General features: G+C 38.7%; 1 protein-coding gene and 1 non-coding gene across 2 annotated transcripts in view; one reads left to right on the plus strand and one right to left on the minus strand.

Annotated features, from left to right (window-relative positions):
* GAB2 (GRB2 associated binding protein 2) overlaps positions 1-8,502 on the plus strand; it is a 245,087-nt gene that overhangs the window by 37,129 nt on the left and 199,456 nt on the right. The window lies entirely within an intron of this gene.
* Positions 5,189-5,295, minus strand: LOC122150009. The gene has a single exon (XR_006163438.1). It is a non-coding gene; the product is annotated as a U6 spliceosomal RNA (small nuclear RNA).

Here is an 8,502-nt window from a genome sequence, read left to right on the forward strand (position 1 = left end):
TAGCAGGGATTGTGGGGCTGGCGCGGGATCGGGCAGTGTTTCGTTCTGCTGTGCATGGGGTCGCTATGAGTCGGAAACAACTCGACGGCACTTAACAACAACAACAACAACAACAACGCAATGTAGCAATTATAACCAATGGTATGGAAATATTTGTAAAAAAATTGTTAAAGGAGAACCTGATTTGCTTTGTAAACTTTCATGCAAAACACAATTTAGGGGGAAAAAAAGAATTTATACATTTTCTTTATGTTTTTACTTTTTACTGTGGTTTCGGTGAAAGTTTACAAAGCTAATTGGTTTTCCATATAGCAATTCATACGCATTTTGTTTTGTGACACTGATTGCAGTCCCCACAGTGTAACAGGCTCTTCCACTTCCTCCCTGTTTCTCATTTACATTCATCCTTCTTTCTTAGCCCTTCCTGCTTTTGGAGCTTTATCCCTGGGCGAATGCTGCTCTTTGGATCGCCACAGTCTATTACTTTAATGGTTTGTCTTACATTTTTTGTATGAATTCCTTACTTGAAGTCTAAAGTAAAACAGCATATCTCCCCTCTTTAGAATTGAAGACCCTTACATTTCTTCTTTAATTCAATTTATCCCCTTTAGCCTTACATTTATTTTGGTAAAGTCTTTTTATTCCAACTTATTTTATCATCTCCCAAAATAATTGACATTACTATTTTACACCATCTGTACTTTAGATACCCAGATGTTTACCTTTTCTTTCTTTCTTTTTTTTTTTTTTTTCATTCCAACTAGAAATATACATACATATTAGTTGAATGGCTGTATGACCATAGTAACAGAAGGTAAGAGAAGAAACCAGGAACGCAGTCTATCTTAGCAAAGCATCTATAATAAATGCCACAAATGAAGATTCAAGCATCATAAAGTGTACGCTGTCATTGCTTGGTATTTAAGTGCTATATTATATCTCACCATATCAAATTAATTTAGTAGATAATTATGTCTCCTTTGTACTTCAGCATTGACAGCAGAGGGAAAGAACATCATTTGAAGACATCCAAAGAAGATCTGGAAGAAGCCTGTACTTTATATACAAATAATAAAAGCTTGTGCTTATTAATTAAAAAGAAAAGTATGTAAGGGGCATTGAGTTTATGTTAATTGTGGTAGAATGACTTGAAAAAGGATAGCAAGAATGGATCCACAGTTTGAGGAATGGAATTAGTGTTACTGAATTCCACAGGTGGAAATTGTTGAGCTGTGTTTTGCTGTGTTATTTTCAGCACCGTAAAAATTTTAAAAATATTTAGTAAGCATCTACTACATATGAAGCCATGTCGTACACACTGGGGTGAAACTGAACAAGAAAGACAAGGCACCTAACAGGGGTGCTTATGTTCTAGTGAGGCTGGGCAAATTGTCAAGGACAGGATGAAGGAGAGGCAGAAGTTAAACCAATTAACAAGATTTATTCAACAAATATTTACCTAGTGCTCATTAAGTATGAATTACTGTTCTGTATGTTACAAATGTACCAGAGGATAAAAAGAAAAATCTCTGCTTTCATAGATCTTACATTCTAAATGGGGGAAAGAGTGACAATAAAAACATAAAGGACACTATGGAGAAAAATTAAAAACATGGAATGGGAGTAGGACATATGAGGTACAGTTTTAATTAAGGTAGAGAAATCCTCTGACTGGGAAATTAACATTTGAGCAAAAATTGAAAGGAGCGGAAGTAGGAGCCATGTAGTTGGATGGATCACAAATTCTGGGAAGAAGCAACTGTTGGGACAAAGGCTCTGAGTCAGAACAGCATTTGAAGAGTCTCAGGAACAGCAAGAAATCCAGTGTGGCTTCAGTGGGATGAGTAAGGGGGAGTGTGGTAGGAGATGAGCTCAGAGTGGGAATTGGGGGATAGAAAATTAGGCTGTTGTGAGGTATTTCATATTAGCGGGATGAGGTAAGAGTGAAATAAGCATTATGAAGAAATTAAATAATTACGTGACTTAATAAAATACGATTTAAGCACCTCAAACACTTTTTCTTCATACTGTCTGTATTGAAGATGATTTATCTTGGATGATTTGGAGTTCTTCCTTCCCAACTTTTTGAAATCTCAGTCCAGTAATAGCTGGGTAGCTTATATCAGACTAAATCTCCTATGGAATAAAATTTTAAAACTCTAGAAAAAATATATATATAAGAAACAATTGTTTGAAGTCACTGAAGAACAATCAGGGTAGCCATAAACTAGAGGATTTTTGACTCTAAAATAAGAGGGAAAACATTGGGTGAGAGCCACATTTATGTGGCTTTTCTTCTGGGGGTGTTCCTGGTATACACAAGGTAGAGTGACTAGAACTCAAACAAAACTGGAAATTGAAAGGAAAAATCCTGAATTAATTGGTAGAGGTTTGTGATCTTTATTACTCTTTTCAGAACACCAACTTTATGCTTTGTTAATTTTCTCAATTATTGTCTTTCTTTTTTTTTAATTGATTTCTAATATTTTTCTTTTCTTCGACTTAGACTTTAATTTCATTTTGTTTTTGAGATTAAAATGAAAGCTTAGTTAATTGGTCTTAAACCTTACTTCCTTTGTAATGTAATCATTTTAAAGTTACACATTTATCTCTAAGAGCTGTTTTCTTTTTCCTTTCATTTTGTGCTGACCTCCTCCTTATTGTATATTGCTTTCCCCTTCACCCAAGTTATTATGTGTCTACCCTCTAGTTGATGGTTTACCCTCCCTCCTCTTCCCACCCCTGGTAACTATCAGAGACTATTTCTTCTTGTGTGAAAACCTGTTCTATAGCAATCCTCATTGGGTTTCTGAGGCAGTTTTATACAAGCAGATTGCCCCAATTCCCTTCATGGAGTGAGTGGCTGGTGGATTGAACCACCAACCTTTTGTTTAGCAATCAAATGTCTTAGGTCCTGTGCCACCAGAGCTCCTTTTTAAAAAACAAAAACAAAAGAAAACAAAACGAAAAAACAAAAGTGGTCTCATCTAATGTTTTTCCTTTATTGACTAACTTCACTCACCATAATGTCCTCTAGATTCATCCATGTTATGTTTTGAGGATTCACCATGGTTCTTTAATGTTGAGTAGCATTCCGTTGTATGTATATACCACAGAATTTTTATCTATTCATCCACTGATGGGCCTCATCCACTGATGGGCTGTTAGGTTGTTTCCATCTTTTTGCTATTGTGAACAAAATTGATGTGGAGCGGGAAGGGAGGAAAGAAAGGCAGCAGAGACAGTGTTTGGAAGAAATGTTTGCGACTTTAATTACATCCCAAACTGAGCCGAACTGGACCTGAAGCCTATGCCTCAGGTGCCACTTGGTGCACAGCGATGCTCCGAGCACCCTCACAGGAAGCCCCACAAGCCCACAGAGTAGAGCAGACCCCAGGGTTTGAGCCACAGACCTTGCAAGAATGGGAGCAGAGCCCTGGAGGCAGCTCCTAGAGGGAAACTCTCACCCAGCTCAGGGGGAAGGTGAAGTGGTTAAGCTGTGGACCCTCCAGTCAGAGCCCAGCCTTATCCAGCTTTGTCTCCTCCAAGTGCCTTTTCCAGAGAGGAATAATCCATAATTGGACTCCTCACAGAGATGAACACATCAGTAAATTTTAGCTGTTATTATTTCTATGATCATATTTTCTAAGTTTAAGAAAAGGACAAATAGATGGTCTGAAAACAAAAAAACCTCCATTTTTGCATAATGCTGATTTTTGCATAATGACCTGGTCTTTGGAACCTAACATATTGAAAGTGAGGAGTGAGAGTACAAATTCTGATTGAATTTAAAACTGTTAACAGTGGCTGTTCTGAAATAAGGAGCTTGGTAGCATAGTGGCTAAGGCACTTGACTGCTAACCAGAAGGCTGGTGGTTCAAACCCACCAGCCACTCCTTGGAAGAAAGGTTGGGGAATCTACTTCCGTAGTGATGCTGCTTCAGAAACCCAGGGAGGGGTCGCTGTGAGTTGAGTCTGACTCGATGGCACATAACAACAACATTCTAAAATAGGGGATTCAGTGGGATTTCTACCTTCTACGTTATACATTTTTGTATGTTTGAATTTTGAACAACAGCAGTTTTTACATAATCAGAAAAAGTATAATCGAACAGTGATTAATAAATGGGTTTACAAAAAATTAAATAGAAAATTGAATATGCCTGTATCTATTAAAGAGATGGAATTTGTATTTTAAAATTTCACAAAGAAATCTTCAGACATGGATAGCATCAATGGTTAATGCCTCTAAATTTTTGAGGAAAAGATACAGTCAGTCTTACACAAACTCCTTCAGAAGGTACAACAGGCATACACAACATCTTTTCTAAGGTATGTACTCAAGAACTGAAAACATACGTTCACAAATAGATTAATACATGAGTGTCCACAGCAGTTTTAGTCACAACGGCCATAAAACAACTAAAGGTCTATTACTGGTGAACTGATAAACAAATTTTAGTACTTGCATACAGTGGAATACTACCGAAAAATAAAGGAATGGACCTCTGATACATGCAATAACATGGATGAATCATGTAATCATTATACTGAGGGAAAGAAATCAGCTACAATAGTACATACTGGAACATCTAGGAACAGGAAAAAGTAATCCATAGTGAGAGTAATCAGAAAATTGTTACAGAACAGGAGTTGATTTTTTTTTTTTTAAGAAGCAGGAGAAAATTTTTCAAACAGGTGATGAAGATATTCTATATCTCATTTTGAGTAGCAATTACATGAGTATATACAGTTCTCAAAAGCTATCCATCTGAACACAAAGTTATGTGCATTTTATTATATTATATATACCTAAATTAAATAAGAAAAGAAAATGCTTGTATAAGAATGTTTATATAGTAGCTTTATTCATAAGAGCCAAGAACTATAAACAACCGAAATGAACAATGTATTCCAAATCTGAAAACTTCCATTGCTATCAAGTTGATTCTGGCTCGTAGCAACCTTATAGGACAGAGTAGAACTGCCTCATAGGGTTTCCAAGGCTATATTCTTTTTTTTTTAATTGTGATTTGGGTGAAGATTTACAGAGCAAATTCACTCTCCATACAGCAGTCACATATACTTTGTCTCATGTCATTGACCACAGTTTACCACAATGCAACAGCTCCCCTCCCACTTCCTCCCCATAGTTACCACTTCCCAGTGTCCATCCCTCCATACTCTCAAAAATATGGAACGCTTCACGAATTTGCGTGTCATCCTTGCGCAGGGGCCATGCTAATCTTCTCTGTATCGTTCCAATTTTAGTATATGTGCTGCCGAAGCGAGCACCCAAGGCTATATTCTTAACAGGCACTGACCACCACATCTTTCTTCAGTGGAGTGGCTAGTGGGTTTGAACCACTGACCTTTCAGTTAACATCCAAGTGATTAAACCCCTGTGCTGCCAGGGCTCCTTGACTGTATTCCATAGCTGCAGAATTAATATTCTTGACCAAAGTAATACACATGTAAGTAATGTGAATCACAGACAACATTTATTTAATCTTCTTGTCCGTCTAATGGGATAGGTTGGGGCACCCTCACTTTTATAAGTCAGGATATCAAGATCAGAGGGAGATTGGTCTCGTTCAAGATGGCAGCCATGGTAAGAGGTAGAACATTTCTCACCATAAAGGTGTACAGTGAACATGTGTTCAACTTCAAAACCCAGCTTCTTTCCACATAAGAATGCAGGGCTCTCTATACACAAGTATTGAGTCTAGAAGCCAGGTCTCCTGAGTCCCAGTCTAGAGCTAGAAAACTATATTATATTCTCATTGCATTCCAACAGAAATTTATGCAAAAAAACTTATTTGTGCACCATTAAGTCCTAACAGTGGGAAACCTGTGTTGTTGGTCAACTGGGTGATAAAACCCTTTCCTCAAGGAAAGCCTTACCTTTTTTACTTTATATGGTTTTGACTTTGTACTTTCTAAGCCGGAAGCCAAGGCAAGGAGACAGCCAAGCGCATTTTAATTGAGTCAAGTGGGACATGCTTTTAATCAAATCTTCAGTGTTACAGCTTCTGGAAAGTGCCCTGAGAACTCTTAATAATATTGCCAAATCAGCATTTCAGTTGGGTACTCATGATGAGTGTTTAGAGAGTCATTGGTAAACTAACTAGCTTCCCTGTGGAGAATAGCTGAAGCCTCTGGAGAATGGCAGTCTTAAATTAAACTGAAGAAGTGTGAGATCACAATGGGAAGTAAGACAGTCTTAAATTAGACCGAAGAAGTGTGAGATCACAATGGGAAGTAACACGAAGAGGAGTTACTGATCACATGATTCAGAAATCTGGACAGTCTTAAAAACTTGTTTGTTTTAATTTTCCTTTTGAGTATAGAGTGAACACTTGTTGATTGCTTCTCCTAAATCCATTGTCTCCTTTCTCTTTCCTAGCTGCACCATAATTTCTTTTAAGACATCAATGTAGTTCTAGGGAAGCTGGTTCCGTCTACCCTAGACTCCAGGTTTGGTCAGTCAGCCCATTCTATTCCCTTGTCCACCATAATTACTTTGAATTGAGCCTATGACCTAAGCAGGTGCAATCTGAATGAATTGTACTTGGTATGGTGTGTGGATGTGAGGCCTTTATTCTGCCATGATTCAGTTAATACAAGAACTGACAAGTGACTAGCAATCCTGTACTCTAACCTTTGGCTTGTAAAGAGGTTCACACTGTTGAAGATGAGCAGTTAGGATAAAGGGGGAAAGAGAGGGCCAGTGCCTTTTTGTCGGGGCTGCCGTGAGGATTGAATGGGATCTTGACTGTAAAGCACCTTGTGGAAAGTCTGTAATACAATATAAATTAATGATTTAAAGGCTTTTAAAATTACTAATAATAAAAACCAACTGAGAGAAGCTTAAGCAAAAAATAGAAATGTATTGGAGTGATACTAAGGAAGCTCAGAACATGAAGGAAGTATTCTAGGTACCAGGGCTACTCTGTGACCTTGGCCATTAGAGTCATATTTCAGTGCCACCAGGTCTCTCCTTTTGGCTGTGTCTCATCACTTTTGTCTGTGGTTAGCTTTCATTTCTCTTATAGATAAGATTTCTCTAGGTGATAGGAAAGATCATCACTGCTCTGTCGCCCAAAAGTCAAGGTCCCTATTCCTGGAACTCTGAATTTTAAAAATCTTGGCAAAGGATGTTATCACAGCTTGGTACATACTTCCAACCCTGGACCAGTCTCTATGGCCCAGGGATTGGAGATCCGTGGTTGATTGACCTGGGCCACAGGTGCTCCACCGACACTTCCATGCTAAGTGTGAAGGGCTGTGTTTAGCAGCCCCACCCAGAATCATGTCTGTAATGATTAATTGAATAATAAAACAAATGGCCACAATTATTCAGTATTGCCTATCTTCTTAAACAAGTTCATTCTTTTTATTACTCTAATGGATTACAGGGCTGGGTGAAAAGATAGGTGGGGAGAGTGGAGTGTGAATTTTATTGTGCACTTACTTTGTTTCGCACTGCTGTCAAGTCAGATTCGACTCATAGCGACCACTCCTTGGGTTTCCAAGGCTGTATTACTGTGGAAGTGGATTGCCCAACCTTCCTTCCGAGGAGTGGCTGGTGGATTTTAACTGTCAGCCTTCTGGTTAGCAGTCAGATACCTTAGGCACTACGCCACCAGAGCTCCCACTTACTTTGTAGTAAGCCATTTTTGCATGGATTAGCCTATGATAGTTCATCTAATATTTACTACAATACTGTGAAGTAGGAGATACTGCCAGAAACAAGCAAAAGCTAAGAAACTAGCCCAGGATGACAAAACATAAGTGATAAAGTGGTAGAGCCACAGGCAGATGCTAGGTCCACTTGTCTCCAAAGCATAGACTTTTCTGCTGTACCCAGCTGCTCAGAATTAAGTAAACTTGGCTTACCTGGTCCACATGCCATTTCCCCTTGCTCTGCTAGTCACTCCCTGCCGTCTCTCTGCATCCTGAGCCTGGATTAGAATTTGAAACCTTGGTTTTCCAAACCTATAAAGTTGTCCTTTACTAACCCCACAGTAGACAAAGGATGTATTCCCCATCTTTTAAACAGAAGTCCTTGTGTGCTGGCCTAAAATTGGGTGACATCTGAAATTATCATTTTATTTAAAATAGGGAAAAGTTGTAGATGGCCTGTATTTGATCCAAACGTCACTACTTGCTAACTAAAAAAACAAAGTCAAACTCACTGCCATCAGACAATGGTCCTGTAAGTTTATGTGAATGATCAGAATTCCCAGGTGTATAGTAGAGCCGATAAGGGACAAGGCTGTGGTCACTGCTTGGTCACAGCAGCTACCCAGAGGGACTGAGTAGTTGAACCTGCGGGCTTGGGACCATAGTCACAGAGGACATCAAGCTCAATTGGCATAACATACTATACAAAGCATTGTTCCACCTCCTACTTTGGCAAATAGTGACTGGGATCTTAAAAGCTAGCAAGCTGCCATCTAGATGCAACGATGGGTCTCTCCTCGTCCAGAGCAAAGAAGA

This window comes from Orycteropus afer, unplaced genomic scaffold (genome assembly GCF_000298275.1).
Source record: "Orycteropus afer afer isolate SDZICR_OR568_19922 unplaced genomic scaffold, OryAfe1.0 scaffold00074, whole genome shotgun sequence".
Lineage (NCBI taxonomy): Eukaryota > Metazoa > Chordata > Mammalia > Tubulidentata > Orycteropodidae > Orycteropus > Orycteropus afer.